This window comes from Vanessa atalanta, chromosome 18 (genome assembly GCF_905147765.1).
Source record: "Vanessa atalanta chromosome 18, ilVanAtal1.2, whole genome shotgun sequence".
Taxonomy (NCBI): Eukaryota; Metazoa; Arthropoda; class Insecta; order Lepidoptera; family Nymphalidae; genus Vanessa; species Vanessa atalanta.
Window position 1 is genome coordinate 6,288,207 of NC_061888.1, and position 19,951 is coordinate 6,308,157.

At 31.6% G+C, this 19,951-nt stretch overlaps 1 long non-coding RNA gene across 1 annotated transcript in view; it reads right to left on the bottom strand.

Annotated features, from left to right (window-relative positions):
* LOC125071195 overlaps positions 1-19,951 on the bottom strand; it is a 67,210-nt gene that overhangs the window by 35,175 nt on the left and 12,084 nt on the right. The window contains exons 2-3 of the long non-coding RNA XR_007119906.1: positions 12,208-12,349; positions 2,696-2,726 (exon numbers count right to left, since the gene is read on the bottom strand). This is a non-coding gene — a long non-coding RNA (uncharacterized LOC125071195). The remainder of the gene's footprint in view (positions 1-2,695; positions 2,727-12,207; positions 12,350-19,951) is intronic.

Here is a 19,951-nt window from a genome sequence, read left to right on the forward strand (position 1 = left end):
AGTCTATTTTTCACAATACATTATTAAAATATAATGCATATGAAAAAAATTATAATAACATAAATATGTATAATAATTACATCATAAACGACTATTTATTATTCAATCAGCCTGTACTTAAATTATGTTTAAATTAGTGCGTATATCTATTGATATACATTTTTTCGCCTAGAGAATCAGTAATAGGAATTGAGATTCATCGAGGGAATAGCAGCCATACTTGCGCCATTACGAGCTGGGATAATTCGCACAATGGCTATTTTTAACTTATATTAAATACTTATCAAGTTAAACGTGTGCTTATAAAATTGCATATTATATTATTCTACAGTGCAAAATAAATCACTTGGTATAAAAAATGCAAAAGTTACTTATTCTTTCTGTTTATAACCTCATCACAAATAAGTTTACGACATTGAATCGCTCGTAATGAAACAGATACAGGCAGACGTATTCATTTTAAGATTTACGGGTAAATGTGGAAAAACAAAACGAGTGCTCCGTGTTATAAGCGAGTCTTTTCATAAAATATATTATGCTATGACTATTTAGTCACATACAGTAACTTTGACAGACACACTAAACTGTTAATTATATGTAATAATTATGTAATTATTATATCCTATGTATATAAAATATATATCAAAATAAATATCTAATTTACTTATAATAAGTACTATGTCTAAATTTTTTATCCGAAATATGGTTGAAACGCATGTTTTCCTAATTATCACCATTTGCTATATATATTAATTATAATTAAAAAATTACATCGCTACAGTCAAATTGACAACATTTAATAACGTGCATCATTTAAAGATATAATTTGTAAAAGGAAAAATAATTTCTTATTGTACTTATTTGATTGACGGCCCTACCCAAGATGTCTCTGAAGGAGGTACGCTTTCGGCGGGATGAGGGGAGGGCCTTCTCGCCACGTGCGAGCCTTGACCTTGAATAGCTTGTGTACGCTCGTCCCTAAATGCAGCTCACCACTTAATTTGATGCAGTGCTCGTTTGATTGGGTTATCTTAACGTCTCGTCATTTGTTAACTTATCTTTGTTTAGTTCATAAGTTTAAATGACTGTAACTGCAGAAACAACCGTATTTTTTTTCAACTTTGATATTTGTAGTGCTAAAGGAATTGATTTTTAATAAGAAATATATCATATAATTTATATAATTTATATAACAATAATTTTAATCGACAATTAAAACGGTCTCGATGTAAAATAACATTAATAACACAGTCATCAGACGAAATCTAGTTCAGGTACTGATTAAGGTTAATTTAATGAGTTAGGTTAATTTCAGCTATGTTAAGGATAATCAGTCCTCTCCCCGAGAGTAGAAACAATCGAAATACATCAGGAATATTTCCTAGGTAATTAAAATAATTGTAAGTGGTTTTAATATTCATCGGTGTAATAACTTTGTGTTTATCAGCACGTTATCTATGAAACACGACAGCGGTGTCTATTGCTTGCTCATTTACGTAGTCAATGATACGAATCTATCGAAATAATAATATCTTGATGAATGACTTGCGCGCATCTTCAACTAGCCGCTTAGAACTATTATTTATCAGAGTATTTCAATGTTTTGAAGTATCGTTTATAAATGTTACATAAATTATACTATAATTTAATTTTATAATATTAATTGTTCCGAGTATCAACTCTTTCAAGTGATTGGAGACAATATTTATTTAATGTTTGGTTCAATAATCATTGGAATCAGTGAGGGCGTTAAGGGCGTGCGGTGGTATAACCGAGTGTTGGAGTGCTGAATAGCCTCAATAATGTGCCCTACACATTTCGCTAGAGACGATCCTCGATAACACTGCGCTTATGTTCGCCACGTACGATAAAAAACTGTCGTCCACATCCGATGGTTAAAGGAGGTTGACCGATGGTAAAATCTGGTTATATTACCATATCCTTTAAAATCGTTCTTTATTTTCTTTGTAACGATAAAATTGCGTTGAACTTAAGTTAACCTGATGACGTCAGCTTATAATAAATTATATATGTAAATATAATAAGTATTAAAGCTTCACTTGGTGTTGCCCACATTTGAAATGTTTCATAGTATCATAAGGTCAAAAATGTTAAAATTTTATGGTACTATATGATTCCTTGCAAGATAAATATTCATTCTAATATTTCAGAACAAATGTGTCTTTTCGAATCTGAGGAGGTTTAATAGACGTCAACATATACATTTTATTTAAGTATACTAATATAGCTATGAATTCTTGACTGCCGATGAATCCTTGGAAAGTTTCCAGACTTGAGACTTACTTGGATTTTTATTTCTTATAAGGTTTTCATTAAAATACATTTATTTCGTGAAAACGATATCAAAAACTTCTAAGTGAAGGCAGTAATCTTTAAGGTTTCTCTAACAACGTCAGCTCATAAGCTTTGAATTTCAGTCAAAACTGGTTTTATCCGGTAAAAACAAAATGGCCTTAAGAATCATACAATAGCACAATATAATAGGATGACTGTGCTATTTATGGACTAATGAGACTTAATGACATCCCGTGCTTAAAAGAATGACCCTCGTCTTTTCTTTCTAAGCTTTGGTGCATTTTACTTACTTAGCGTGTTTTTTTACGCAATAAAGTTTGTTTTACTATTTTATTCTTTTTTATTTACTTAAAATTAAATGTTTTTAAATTAAACTTACTTGATACAGCAATAATTCAGGGCAGAAGTTCCTGCAAAACATAAAAGATATTTATGAATAAGATAAGCAATAATATAAGCAGAGGTAGAAAATCAAAATTGGCCTGATATAAAAACGAATGTTGGGTTACTGTGTTCAAGATTTGTTTTGCAAGTAGGACGTGTAAGGTTACGATGGGTAATTCAGAAGATACCATTGGTTTGCTACTTATGGACCAGAAGGCTACGTATTTAAATATGTCGAATACTAGAGGATAAGTAAAAAATAATTAATGTGAATTATACAATTCTACTTTAAGCAAAAAAAAAAAAAACGTTTTTTAAATATTGTAACCCGGCATAAAACGTAAAAATTATATAAGGTACAATATTATGATAAAATATAAATATTGGAGACCCCTATGGTTATAAATATTTGTCTGAAGATTGAACATACAGTCATGAGCACTGCGACCAGTTGAATAGACCACTAAGTCAGATAATCATCAGTTATTTTTATACTTTCTGAAGGACCTAATCTCTTTCCTCTTGGTTCAATTTATTCGTTGACTCAGACACAAAAAGTCATAAAATTTTTCAAGACAGACTATAATTTAAAAAATACAATTATTATGTAAAAAATATAATGTTTTGGCATTGACCACTCACCATCAGATCGCAGAGCTCGTCTACCTTCAAGTGATCCGTGATGAAAACAGGAATTAGTATAATTATCTGCTAAATATGCACATGATTTCACATAAACAGATCCTACGTTTTGCTTTACAGAGCTTTAAATGCATTCCAGCGTACACTAGCAACATAAATATGTTCATATCTCTGTGCATCTTGTTGATGTTTATTTTAAAAAATGTACATACTTTAAAATATTTATAAGGATAATTAACAGTCGTATCGTCTGGAAAATTTTTAGCTGCAATTCACTGTTAATTTTTTTTATATAATTTGTGACGTAGTATTTATTTTTTGTCATTATTACATTATGAACGTCTACGGCGTGAAAGAAGTAAGATGCTAAATTTGAAGTCAATCGAATCTATTATATATAATTTATATAGATTCAAGAAAACCGTTTTGAGTATGGAATAATTGTTGGTTGTTAAAACAACAGATTATATAAATATAATACTTGGTTTAGATCGCGGTTTCGCTCGCGCGTCGTCGGTTTTAGTTATAAAAAACCTGTTCATCTTTGGGATTCAAATTTGCCATATACCAAATTTCATTAAATTCCATGTTTTTTAGCTAAAGCGTAACAGCCAGAGTTACTGTCGCATTTATAATAGAAGTATATTTCTATCTATATTTCTAGATATCAGGGAATTTGTGCAGCGTATTATAATAGTTATGTATGACGAACGTAATAAGCGTATGCAATAATATATATATGCACATATCTTTTAAATGATTTTTTAATTGTCAAAATGTGAGTTATATTTTCTTTAAAAATGTACTTTGGTCCTTTTATCACCAAAGCCACCGAATTATTCATCGAACTCTCAACTAGTATCGAGGTCTTCATACACGTAGCGTTCTGATTCGTAGGGACTAAGAAGTATTAGGCTCGAAACTCTTTTTCTTGTAAATAAACTAAATATGCTTTATTCAATTAGGCTTTTACAGGCACTTTTGAATCGCCATTTTGCAGAACTATATTATGTTGTATACCGGTTCGAAATGTAGATCCTACCGAGAAGAAATGAAAATAAATTGTAATAAATAATAATAATAAATATGTAATTATAATAAAGAAAGGGAGAAGATTTTAGTCTCAGATAAAAACGACTATAAGCATTTCAAGACAAGAAATTGATACGTTAGAACATCTTCGTTGGTCACAATGAAAAATAAACGATAATTTTGTTGATTTGTAAATGTTAAAAATTATCGTTATATTGCCTTAGATATCATGCAGTGGGTTAAGAAAAGCAACTGTGTAACAGTGTTGCTACTTCATACACAATAGTGCTTAAGATAAATTTAAATATTTATACATATGTACAAATTGTGCACACAGCCTTAATTATTACTCAATAAATACGAGTATCTGAGTCTGGGACATTTAACAGCATTACATAATAATAATTATTATGTAATGCTGTTGAATTTGCACTAATTACAGACTGTTACGTTTTAAATTAGGAATTTAATCCATCAAGTAATGCAACGCACATCACCATCTAATGGTAAACGCTTTTCCCTATCAGGATAAAACTCGTTCGTAAAATTTCTTGGAAGACCGTTTGGGTGGAAATCCTCCAATTTTCTAATACTCTCTATTTTTAAAAGTAGAACACTCCTTTTATGGGGGAGTATGCCAATGTAATAAGAAAAACGTTGGTACTAAACATGAAGTTTAAAATTGTAAACTTCTGCATCCAAACGTTAGGTAAATCACACGTATAACATTAAATCATTATTATCACACGTTGCCAATCGAACATATAGGTAGTAGGTACTTATTTTACTCGTTTATCAAACAAATATTAATCATCTACCAATATATTTTAATTTTTTTACATTTTTATCAGTATAAGTATTCCAATTAAAATAAATAATTCATACATGAGGTATAAAGGAGAGTCGAAAAATGTAGTAATGTTAATTTCTTGATGCTTTAAATCAAAGCTCGTAATTAATGAAGGCACGTGCATACAGTATAGCCTCTTTTTAAGATAAGTTAATTATATTAATAAAATAAATCTCAATAACGAAGGCTTGATTAATTAAGTAACGTAACTAATGAAAGACGTGACGCGTTACCAGCTCTGACAAATTACCAGTAGTTACCATATTTTGTTTTGAATTTTCAGGAAATCCTATAAATAGACTTCTAGGGCTTTTGCGTCATCTACCCACGCCAGGGGTGTGGAGGGGGTAGAGGGGAGGCAGGATGTAAGCGCATGCGCTTCCTTACCGCCTACGTAATGTCAAAGGGCAGACCCGGGCGAGCTGGATCCTAGGAACCGACGCGGACTAGATTGATTTACCAACTTGTACATTGAATTTTGAAATCGATTGTGACCGGAATGACTAGATATTTTACCTTTAGCAAATTTATTTTTTATAACATCGTCGTTTCAGACAACTGACCAGCTTTATATCTAAGTATATATAATTTATACGCGATAATTGTATATGTTTACGTAATATATTTTGCAATTTAAACCGCCTTTAATGTTGTTTTTAGTGGTATTATAAGAACGTCCGTACAATTGTTGTTTTATTGTTATACAATTAGCATGCTCATATTGAAATCTATTCATTGTCAGAGGGTAGTCATTGTGTCTCTGTGGTTAAGTGGTTTTTATTTTACTGCCGTTTTGTTATTTATATATTAATTGAAGGATTTTTTTACTTTATATGACTTTAAATTAAAGTCAGACGCATTTTTTAATGTCGTTTAAACATTTCTAATGAGGTAGAAGATATTTTTTCATAATATTACGATGAAGCAGATGATTGTTAATAAGTTACCAAGACGCCATTAAAACGATTAATATTATATTTTTAAAACATCGCAAGAATAATTTGTATTTTTAAATCAATAAAAACTTGTTTAACAGTTAAGTTTTGTAAGTTTTTCTTTAAAAAACTTTTTTTTAGTTTAAATAAGCAAACGTCCAATGAATACTGTTTATATTTATTGGACGTTTGAATGAGGCTTTAGTTTTAGTTCTTGAGCTCTTGAAAAATAATTATTCGTAAGCTTTAGTTCCATGAAAGATAGAAATAATATTTTTTATCCAAGTAATTCAGTTGTATTTAAAATTGTATTTCCTATAAGATTTACGTTTTCAAATCATTGTATAATGAATACTATCTACATAAAAATACTGGTTTTTACATAAATGCCGCCGCTATATATACACATTAAACATAAGCTAACAGTGCGGCGGAAAACCAACTTCTAACAAGATGGTAATTCATAAAACAATAAAAGGGATCGTGAAGCGACATTTAGTTTCGATAAAACTGCGACACGCGATCCATCTTAACAAAGGGACGGGCATCTGACAAATGCACACAAAAGGTCAAATTCCCGCCTGCCATTACGACTCCATAAAACGTTCTGTTTAAAAATTGCCAGCAAACGTGCAGACGAGTAAAACAGAAATAAATAAGCAAGCGCTGGCAGCGCTGTTGCTAGGCGCGTTCAAGGTCTCCTGCCCCTCCCCATCAGCGCGCATGTGCAAGCTGCACTCGCCAGACGCACACACGTAGGATCGCACACATATCCATGTGCTAGCTTAAGAGCTAGCTATCGAAATGCTCGCACAAATCGTCGTATAATTTATCTGATTGCATACAAAACCATTATTACATAGGTATTGGTTTTTTATTTTTGCATTACAATTAATCGGTTTACATGTTGGTGTATGAAATACAAAAATTCCATTTTTAACAGGAATGTATTTAAAAAAATGCCAATAATCACAATTAACATAACACATGACAGTCATTGTTTTGTTTTAATGTATTATGAATATTTTAAAACATATTCGACCAAACAAAAATTTCATTAGTTCTATTTAACATAAATTTAAGATCAATTACCTGCACTTACGATTCATTATACATATTTTATTCAGACGTAATATTCCTGTCTACAATATTTATTTTTCAATTATAGATGACGTTGACGATAATAGAAAACGTGTGTTACACGTTCTATACCAACATTGTATCGGCGAATGGTTGCCAGCTCTCGCGCTATGTCACACAACCTACGTAGAATACAAACACGTGCAAACTTAAAGGGTTCGCGTATGTGTGCGATAGCTGATTAATAACATGAGATATTCTTGGTTTTGTACGGAATCGCTTTAAAATTTCAAACAGCGTTAATAATAGATAGTTTCTATGATAAATAAGTATTCTATGTTCAGCCACTCGATATGGAGTGATATTTACTCGGGCTTATCACACATGCCTGCTTTTAAAAAGATTTTTAATATTTAACACGTTGTCCTTGAAAATATTTAATGTTTTTAAGGCGCTTTTGTTTGAATTCTTGTAATAATATGTGTACGGGCATGTAAAATGTGATTATTTTTGTTACTATTTCGGTATGTTTGGGCTGTCAACGATCAGCTTTTGTCATGTTATAAAAAAATATATGAATCAAATGTAATAAAACTAACGTTATGCAAAAACTTTGTTAAATTAAATTATAAGCTTATATCATCAAAATATATTAGGCGAAAAAAAGATTAGCGAACAAACAGATACTCTTCCCGAAAGTCAGCCTTCTAAAAAGTACAAGGAACTCTATAACCATGGGAACCTAAAAATCTGTAGAATTTTATAAAGCGTATTTATTTTTATTAATATCAAGCATATACCTATAAAAGCAAAACATTAAAATTTCATATAATTTGAGTAGACTGAAAAATACTCAAGTAGGTTTTAATTTTTTTTAAATATTTAATAGCGTTAAATAAAAATATTACCTGAAAAAAACAGCTCTAATTGCATTCGTTTTCCATAATCTGATAAAATCATTCTTACTTAACCACTCAATTCTATTCATCAGAAAATCAGACTCTGGAAAATAAGAATCAAAACCTGTAAGTCAGATTTATTATGTAAATATTTATAATATATTATATAGCTATTATAAGTATTTTAATTATAGCCAATCGTAATTCTGGAGCCAATAAAATTAATCTTAATTATTATTAAGTAGCTCTTTACAATGTATTTAAAAAAGTAATTTTCATTCAAACAAGTATAACAATGAGTAAATACTTAATATGTCACTAAAATCAACCTTTGCCAATTATTTAAAAAAAAAAGTTTTCTTTCCACGGCACGTGTAAAATTTACAATATTTGAATGACTTCTCTTATCACTGCTATGCGAAGTGTATGGATGAAATTCATTTAAGCAAATCAATGCTATGGGATAGATATGCAAGTCAATTTATTCACGTAGTGGAAAAAATAAACACATTTTACAAGTGCTTTTATTCTAGATAACTACTTGAGGAATTCGTAAGGCTAATTTTAATACTGCTCAGTGTTCAACGAAAAACAAAAAGTATTACGATTTATTGTAAGAGTATTTAATATAACGATTCCTGAAAACGATCACATAAGTTATCATAACATTTAACACGAAAAAGGACTTTATTCATTGATTATTCGAAGGAAAATTAATTTTCTAATGAAATTTGCTCCATGATGGTAAATATTCACGTACACACATAAAAAATGATACTGCACAACGAAAAAAAAAAATCCTTAGACCACCAATGCGGCGTGCCTCCCTGTGACTGTAATTAAACTTACCCTTCAACCCGGACGCAACAATATATAGGAAATTCATGTTGGGCGGCAGAAAACGGATGAGTGGGCGATAGTCGATATCCACATAGACGGGTCTACTCAAAGCTTTCCTTCCGGTATAACTTAAAATTAAATTTATATCAAAATTAATAAGATTGGAAACAAATAGCACATCTATAGTTAAGTTTTGAAAGTAAAAGATACCGATAACATAATAAGGTTAAGCTTTTAAGCAGTTAACGTCTCTTCTATTATTATAGCATTTAATACAGAAGTCGTGTATGTTCGTAGAATTTATAAAAATAAATATTTTATCTGAATAAATACTAAATAATTTATAATAAAATGTGAAAATTTAAAAATTAACCAACAAAATTATTCTGTCACTGTTTTATTTTAAAGCTTTCCTTATATTATTTGGGTAATAAACGGAATATCCGTTACTTAATTTCCAAATAAATATGTTTGTTAAATTAGTTTATTAATAGAATAATTTTAAGTTTTTTTCTGAGATTTCGACAAATGTTTATGGATAAACGTTTATATTATTTATTTTATTTTAATTTTAAATAAATACATTTAGAAATTAAATAAAAACGAGATATTTTAATACTTCATTCAACGAAAAAATCCACTAACTTCGTTACATAGCTAATGCATAGTCTAACTCCCCCCAGGGTGAAGAAAGTAACCTTTGAAATGTCAAGCGCGATTGAAACGACCTTGTTTACCTAGTCACCTACTTACTTATTTACAAACTACCCTCTCTTTCTCACCCTACTGCACACGCAATGGGGAGATTTGTGGGGTTGTTGATTAAATAGTACGCAACTATTAAATTACATTATGTACAATCGCTCCTCGAGTATTGTAAAAAAATTGTAAATATTTCAATAGGGTCTGCGATTCAAATAGAATTAAAACACTGTTATTAAAGTCAGTTAATTCATTAGAATATATAACCTTTTTAATATAATATAATGTGAAATAAAACAAAGCCTAAACTATTAAAAAAAAACCGCAGCGCACTGCCTACAAACTAAAGTTTAATTAGGTATATCACGGTCTCGACTCATGATGGAACAATCCACCGGCGATTGTTTCTGTCTACACGTGCCGAGACGTCACAAAATGATCAACTTATGGCAATTTATAGCATTGATATTTAAACAAGTTAAATTAAAAAGTATAATTATAATAACCTATTTTGTAAACAAAAGTAAATTAATTAAACTTGTATAAAATATATTTTTACATAAAGCAGACCGCAAATATTAACATGACTCTTATAGTTGTGACTAATGTTGTTGTATAATGTAAATAAACATAAACGATCAGCCATATTGGCCGCCATGTTTGTGACGATACGTCAATGTGACGTGACCGTCAGCTGATATTGTTGATAGCGCTATTGCACAAGCTCATAGAGCCACGCTCATGCGAACTTGTTTTATTATTTTCCGTGAAGGTTCTATATGATAAGTATAAACGAATGTCGAACCAAAATACTACGTGAACGAGAGCCAATAACTGTTCCAATTTACATACGTTTGATCCAGTTTTAGATCGAATAATGAACAATGGTTTTGTATACAGCTTTGTTATTGAATTGCATGCTCAAATGTGAGCAAATTCCTGAATATTTGCTACAAAACTTTGTTAGTCATTTATTACAGATTTTGAAATATTTTTATTGTATATATTACATTATCATTTAAACCGTATTAAATACAAATTGAAACAAAATACGATTTGCTGATTATAATTATTAGTTTGGTGATTGATATTCAGGCTTCGCGGGTACGGGTTCAAGGTAATTTAGTCGTGTGGGAGGCCCCGGGCCAAATCTTTTAATACATCAGTTACATACTATACCTCGATACAATAATTTTACATATTCGTAAGTTTTGAAGCTATAAATATTTTGTACGTTAAAATGTCCCATTGCTTTTAAGATAACTTTTTTCAATAGGAAACGCTTATATCATTTAGTAAATTTTTGTAGTATTTTAAACACTTTTCGTTAACTAAAGGTTAGATGGTATTAATTCGTATATTTCAATGTATAAGTTTTTTATAATTGAAACGTAATAGTAGTGCCTCTCAAAAAAAACCATAAAAAGCAAAATCAAGTAGTGTTACAAAATTATATGTATATAATTTTAAACGGAAATTATTAGAGATTATTTCACAATCTGTACATGAAAAAAAGGAAACCATAATTTCTACGTACAAAATTGTGTAACAGTAAGCCAATAGTAACATTTATTATACACTGCCGACTTCGCCATTGTTATATCGTTGCGTCATTTAAACTTTTTTTATAAAACAAATAAAAAACAATTAAAAAAAATATGTAAAGCAGAAAGCAAAAATATATAAGTCCAATTACGTGTATTTGTCGGAACAATGTGAACAAAATGAATAATTGTGGTCGAACACTAGTAGTGTTCAAATAAAGTAGCCTGCCAAAGCTAGCGTCGGCTGGGATCACCCGATTGCCTTGAACTTGTGTGTTCGACATTTTTTGCCGACTCCACAACAGGATACGACGCGGTGTATCAGTCTCTTGGCCCTTATTCTTGATGCCCTTGATTGGCCTTAGAAATTTTTGGCAGCCATTTTGAAAGCGAAACTTGAAATAGTTTTCTTGGCATTCTTGCATTTTTGAAAGCATTTTTGTTCTTTTTTAAAATAAACATATATAGACATTAAGAACAAATCGTCCTTTTTTGTTGCTAAGCGCAACGGTGATGTGCCTTTTACATAAACATCTTCACCTAGCGCAGTGTTTTCAAAACGTGACAATAATATTTCATTCATTTATGTCATATCTCACCTATTTGCAAAACAATGTGAAGCAGATAAAGACGTTCAAAGTAATTCATAAACTGACCGCCACGAATGCAAGCTGTTGTCTATTTAAGACTTAGTTAGGTATGTCTAGTGTCTAAAACAAATATGGCCACTACGGCAGGTAACATGACGCCTTCAAACGCTTCCCCGTAAAAACGCAATATGTACATTGATTTTTGTTACAATACTTTAATTTTGGAACTACAGTTTAAAAAAACATACTTAAACATTTCGAATGGTATAAATCACGCAAGCAATAAGTAGATTCTCTGCTTACCTACATCTTCACGATTTAAAAAAAATAGCGTGGACTCCGAACCAGATAAACGATCGAAATATAAGTACGAATGTATAACTTACTGCTTACCAGTAATTTTCGCGTCAGGTATTGCATAACTGGAACCGGGTGACGGGTCTCGTGCGCCAGAGAAATGCACATGGTGTTCACCGGCAGAATTCCGACACGTCGCGGTACGATCGCAACTTTGCACACTGCTCTTTCGCGTCACCTGGAAGGACCAGAGGGCGTTTGAGAGCCTTACATTTTCGGCTGGTTGTATTAATTTGGCGGTTAATGGTTGGATATCGTAAGGAGTTTCGCGATGCGATGTGCAGCGTCGTTGTCGAGGTACTGACGGCGGGCCGGCCGCGTCGCCGGCCGCTCCTGCATTGCGGCGCGCAGTCGCACTCGCTCGCGCATGACCTTGGCATTGAACTTGGCAATGGGCCGGCGCGGGCCGAGGGGCGCGTGGGTGCGGGGCCCCGCCCGCGGGGCTGGTGATGCACCGGCAGCTGCACCGCCCCTCCCGCCGCCATCCTTCCGCCTTGCCGAGATCACTTCGACCAACCCTTCTCCCATTTTAAATTTAGTGCTACGGTTTGAGCCTGTTTCGGAATTATTAATGAAAGCTAACCAGGACGTAAGTGGAGATTTAATTAAAAATAAACAGTAATAATATTCATTCGTAGTATAAAATATTTCATATAATAGCATAATTGTATTATTTCGGAATAAGTAGTCATTATAGGTAATTCAAAAATAGAAGATTACTTTAATGGCCTTGTTAAGCGGGTAATTTTATTAGAAATTAATCAGTCTAAAATACTATGTGAACTTTGTATGTAAAATGTGAACGAAACGTAATATATAAATAAAAAAATCATTTAAATTAAACAATTTAAATCCATCGATTCATTCATTGCTGCTAAACCCGTAATTTCCGATTACGTATTCCAGATTACGTTTATATTATTCGAAGCGAGAGTACCTAAACGAAAGGGATTTCATATACGAATAATTCGAACATTTCTGGATGAATTCTTGTATAACAATATCGGATATCTCCATTGAGTTACAAAATGAGTTACTCGGGTGATGCCTGATGGCGTCTTCCTACACGACGGGTGGAGGTGGTTAAATGAGATCGATGCGGAACGCGCATGCGCGAATCCGCTACAGCCTTCCTGGGCTTGGGAACTATCGAGCCCGTCACAACTTCATCGCTACATTATATGTAGTGTCCGTTTTCATTTCCATTGTAAATGAATAGGTAAAACGTATGACTCACCTTCCATTTAATTAATACTTACGATACATTAAAATACATATATACTTTATTTGTTTTGATCGGATCGTAAAATAAATCGAATATAAATTGCACATTAGTATTAATATTGGCATTAAAAAAAGATGAAGTATTACAAGAATGTACTACAAAATAAGAGAAACGAAGTCGCGCTCTTCAAGTAGACCATTTGACGTTTGATCGTGATATGCTCAGAGGGTGTATAATTTAGTTAAAACACATGTATGTCATAATGGCAATCATAGTCTTCCAGACAAGACTTGTGAATCAATAACGTTATCGTTTAGATAAATTATAATCGGTTATCATCAAAGATAAGCTAGTTTGCAGATCACCATAAATTATAAAATGCTTTGAATAGTATGTACTTTAGAAAAGTTATTCAATGGAAAGATACTCTATTGCAATGTGAATTACCTTTAGAAAATTGATAATAGTTATATTTTGTTCAATTGAAGGTACAAATATAATATAGAAGGTATATATAAAGTAAATAATCCATTGCTGCGCTTCTATGCCTGTTTAAAAGAAAGAGATGTTTATTCCAGCAAGCTACTCCAATCCGAGTTCTAATTAATTTTATATAATGAAAATAAACTTCTTTGTAAGTTCGAAATGACAAAAAAAACCATGTAAATAACTCGTAGTCTAAGTTCCATACACAAAGTCAAAAATCCTGTACTCAAAGCGTGTCACAATTTCGCAGACGTGTGGGTGGCCTTGTCCTTGCAGGAATCGATAGGCGCGCGCCCTATACCAGCTGAGCCCTGCCATACATTCTAAGCACCAAAACTTGCACAATTTTATTTGAATATATAACTTACTATCATTGCATTAGAATCTATAATCGTATATGTCGTTCCGTTATACAAATCTTAATTTATAATCCTGTTTATTTACATTGTTACGTGCGAGAGAACAGTCCCATAGCTTTTGTGTGAACTTTACACTGGGAAACAATTAGGTTAATACATTTTTGGGACAAACGTTACGTCAGATTTTTATCACGCCTTTGTATTAATATTTCTTCTTTTTTTTCTATCGTTATAGAGCGAATTAATAATTATGACTTCTTTTTATTATTGCTTATAGAGATTAATGCAATAGTTGAAGTACTATTTGAAGAGGGAGAATGGGTTCAATATTATGTATATGATTTCTCATTATTGTCAAAGAACTTTTACAATTTGCTAATGAATACTAGTAGTAAGTACTACTCTGTGTCTACTAAATAATAATGTTCTGCCCTTGTTACCTACTTGTGTGTGTAATTTTCAACACCGCATTGAAGCATAATGTCTGCATCCCATCAATTATTGGAGCAGGCTTCCATTTTGCAGTGAGACGTAAATAAAGCGATGACTAGATATATTTTTCGTGCATTAAGAATATTTCGTCTATGAGCAGATAATGTGGAAATCTATAAAAAGAGCGCATTCCATCAGCCCACTTCACGTACGATTATATTCCCTCGTCACGTCACGAATTATATGACACTAAGGTCGAATCGACCCTCATTTATTTTATTTGCAATCCAATGTAAATTTGATCAGCATACCTGATTAACACTACTTCAACAATTCTATATAGACAGTCATATAGACTTTGAAATGTAAACAAATATGATGATACGATGTATTTAATACTCAACAGGAATAATTTATATTAAAATATGAGAATCATTATAACATACACGGCAGACATTTTTTTTTCTCTTTTTATTAGTGTTAATGTAAGCGTAAAATTTAAATTTCTTTGTGTTCCGTTTATCATCGTTCCACATTTAAATGGTCTTTATGTTTCTTAACTTCATCTCATCAATCATAAAGTTAAAGTCAAACCCTTAGTAATGATATGATTTGTGCTTTTTTTTTTTTATTTTATTCATAGATAGCTGGGCTGGTATATGGGCCACCTGATGTTAAGTAGGTACCACAGCCTAAAAAACATTGGCGCCGTAAGAAATATTTTTTTCAAACTTAAATATATTCTAAACATGTACAACTAATAACTTAAACACCGAAAACCAGGTTAACTTTATGACAGCGATTTCAGACAGCTTATTTGGCTCTCATTCAAGAAAAATATTTTGTCAGACTTCAAGCATATACTAAGTTAGCTAGCTATCGCTATTTTAAGAAGACTAGGTCATTGAGATTATTCAATTTTCTCAAAGAATATTATTAAAATATATAAATACTGGGACAGTAAAATATTCGCATGTTTAGTAGTTATAAATGAAGTTCCACCAAAAAAGAATAACTTGAAACGTAATAAATAACCCACTGACTGCTGGTAGACTCCATTGAATTTTCATATGCTTAACTTGGATAGCGCAAAGAAATCAGCACGGTTGTATAATATTTACTATGTGGATCAATCGATCCCCATTGAAGCAGTACTTATGATTTCCTAATTACTCGACGGAAAACCAAGTTGGGTGAAGTTTAAATTTATTACTTATCTAGCCATAATAAATTATCGGTTTAAAAATCACTATAATGAATGAATGAATGAAAATTTGAATTGAGATATTCAATTTAAAGTGTTGATCGTCGTATTCCTTATCGTTGTCTAATTTACAATTAAATACTACTTCTACTACAATACATTAAGATGTAGTAATATTACAATAAAACCGCGTCGACTTTCCAAAAATAAATTAAATTTGCCTTTTAAACCGAAAATATAATTTATACTCTTTAAATATATTCTTAATACAAAATTCCATAATATAAGTTGGCTTTTACGAGCATTTGTAACCCATATAGGAACATTAAAATATCGTAAATCTAAATTATAGATAAGATACACCGAAGGCACGGATAATTCGTCTGGGGAAAAGGAGATTTATTTATAAAACTAACTTCTAATATAAAAAGCACTTATAAACTAGTATGAACTAGTATTAATCATACTTGCATATTCTACGATCAACCGTCTTATAACCACGTATACCACTAGACCAACGAGGCAGTCCGACTTGCTTAGGATGGACTAGAGAATACACCTGTGTTTGCATACACTTGTGCATTCTAATAGGTCCTGCGTAGGTGGTCGTATCCCATTAGCTGCCGTGAATGATATCGCCTGGACGACATCAACATCACTTAAGTTATATGAACAAAAACATTAGAATTCATCGACTTTTAACTTCTATATTACTATCTAATAGATCTTAATTTTAATGTCTTTAAAACTTCTCTGCTTCTTTAATCTGGTCCTCGCTTATTAGTATCCACCAACCCGCATTAGAGCAACGTGGTGCTCCTCAAATGGAGTGGAGGCCTTAGCCCTGCAGTGGGAAATTTACAGGCTGTACACATGGTTTATTAGGTTGTAGATCAGGAGGTCCATAGTTGTAAAAAAATTTAACGTCGTAACCGAAATCATTGGGACAAAATAAACTATTAAACTTTAAGGTTAAAATGCACTTGTTTCATTTATCGAACGGAAACGGAACAAATCAAATTTGACTTTATTTCATTACTTAATCTTAGTAAAGATTCTTGTAATCCGATTTAATAAACTTTACAAGAAAATGCTTTAAACATGTACCTCTATATTTAAATGTTGTTATAATCATTGATATTTCAATTTGAAAACAAGTTTATGTTACCTCAATGTGACGTCAGTTTGCCAAGTCATGAACATTAAGCAAAGAAGTCTCATAGAAAAACCCATGTTATAGTTCAAAACAAAGATTTATAATGCTAACAAGCGAATCGTCCGGCCTCGAACGGGTAGCATTAACAATAAGTACCTAGATACGAATAGACATACGCATAGTGTCGCGGAGTCTTCTTTAGAACTGATTGAAAGGAATCATTCCTGCATACATGTTCATTATGGATTTCACAGCGTTCTTCAAGGAAACTGTCGAGACCCAGACTTATTTCTTAACCTTAGATAAATTGCATAAAATATTATTATAATAAGTAATTTAATTGAATATACTAACTTTAACCTATCAGTACGATCAATTGCGAAAGTAAAAACAGCATAAAATCTTCATAATAGTTTTTGAGATTAGAGCGAATATAAATACTGACACAGTGAAAGAATTTAATTCATTTTAAATATAACAACATAATCTACTGAAAAGTTTTTTTTTTTCTTTTTAAATAAAACTTCTTTCAGATTTGCAGAGCCATGTTATATCAAACACATCGTTACTTTGAATTGGTATGAGAATGAAAATGAGAAATAGTGTCTGACGTGTTCTGAACACCACGTGCTGCATTTTCCTTTCACACCGTGACATTTTATTTTTTAATCGGTAATAGTCTATTTACGATTCTATGCAAACATACATCCTTCGATTTGTGTACGTAAAAAGTATGCTATAATAATTAAGCAAATTATATAATCATATTATTTTAAGAACAACCTAATAGAATTGAATAACAATGCGATCAAATAGTTAAATAATTAAATTTAATAATTATATCGGTGTCCTTAAGGACATAATTATTAAATAATTAAAAATGGCAATTTCGCAACGATGTTAAATTGTCGCGTGTCCTTTTTTTATTCTCTTCTCTAATTATACACATTTTCATTAAACCCAGTATTACATTTTAAATCTCTTTAATGTGACGTTGTTTATGAGATTATAGACGCCGAGCGAAGCAAGTGTATAATAGTTGCTCCTTACGTAACATTGGTTCCTCTAACTACATATGAAACATAGATACCTTAGAACATAGAACTATCACAGAAGTGTCTTCTACCTAAACCATAAACTATATAAAAAATATACTTTCAAAATTGCAATACAATGCCAATTCCAAAGATGAATGCATTTGTTTTTACGATTATATCAACGTAAGATAATATTTCATTTGAAGATTATTAATATCATATATATATTTTTAATCCATATTATTATACGCAAGTATAATAATATGGTTATATATATGGTATAATAACGTAGACTCAAATGATTTGATTTGAATGTTGCCACGTGTGGATTTTCCATAAAAATTTTTGTTCTAACATAAAACCTCGATGTTCTAGTCGGTAACGAGAAGCAATAGCAAAAAACGGACACATGCGGACAAAGCATGAATTCAGAATTTGGAGGACACTGAGTTATTTGTACAATGAATCAATGCTCGGTTGTTATGCGGACTGTTTCAAGTGACACTCTACTAGTTTAGAACTTAAGCGTAGTTATGCGATTTAAAAAATTAAATTATTCGTTGAAATATTAACAACACTTGTACGTTTTTTTTTTCGTAGTGTTATTTGTATCTAAACAGACTATCCCGTCCGTTTTGTTTTATGATTTTTATTATTGTGCTATTTGTGAATTCAAAGGTAATGTAATAAGTAAATCTCTGGCCACTTCTAGGCTCTCCCTGATCTTTTTGAGTAGAAGTTTGGGGGTCCATCACGCTGCTTCAATACGTATTGGTAAATCCATACGTGGAAGATTTTCATCCAACCCACATAGTTTTCCTTCATCAACGAGCACATGAATTATAAACACAAATTCAGAAATTTATGTCTTACTAATCGATTCCGGGCGCGGTCCTTTTCAAGGGAAACTATCCAACTACACAGGACTAATTATAGCGTACAAGTGTGTGTGTGTGTGCAACACAAGTGCACTTTCTATTACACATGTGCACATTAATTGCCTGATAGTTCAGTAAATGAATGTAAACACTCAATTATCAAACACGAAGCTGGTTCTTCAGATTTTTGGACACAAAAACCGAATTTATTTTTTGGCCCGAGAACCCTTTACTCTACCTACAAGAGCAAAGAGGCAGTCAAAATTGCATTGAGGATCCCATCCCTCAATTTTATATAGAGCAGACTCATTATATAGAGCAGTCCCGGCCGGCCGGGTGACAAGTGGGTATTTAAAGTTCATCTAGTACACTACACTAATGGACACTAAAGTACACTAATGGAGTTCAAAGTGTCTGAATATTTTTATTATTAATTATGCTGGTTGTTCAATATGCAATTTACCTTTTTTGGTGTATTTTTTATTTATGTTAATGAGTTTTTTGTATCTGCTTAAGGCCTTAATGAAAAAAATGCTTATTTAAATAAATAAATATCTACTTGAAGTTATAATTATTTCATTTTTACTGTAGCATAAAAGCGAGTCTTTCGTTGAGGTAAGTTAGCAGTGTCATCCGTGATATAATAATCATAATAAAATAATCTTGGTAAACTTCTAATATGTTTATTAAAATATCTAGCGATCTATATATAATACTAATATATGTCAGCATCAAACATACAATCGATCGGTCCATATTCCGGTACCATATTCTTTGTTCTTAAATGTTTTTTTAAACATCGTAAGTATAATATATCTGAAAGTAAAGTGTAATTTTTATAAGGATTAGCTTCTGCGTCAAAAAATAAAATCACTTAACGTTTGGCATATTTCCATTAATATAAGCAATATATCATTGATCATTGAGAAACGAATATTGAACTGATTTTGAAAAATACGTTGATTGACAAAAATCCGTTTTCACGTTATTGAGAAATAAAAAT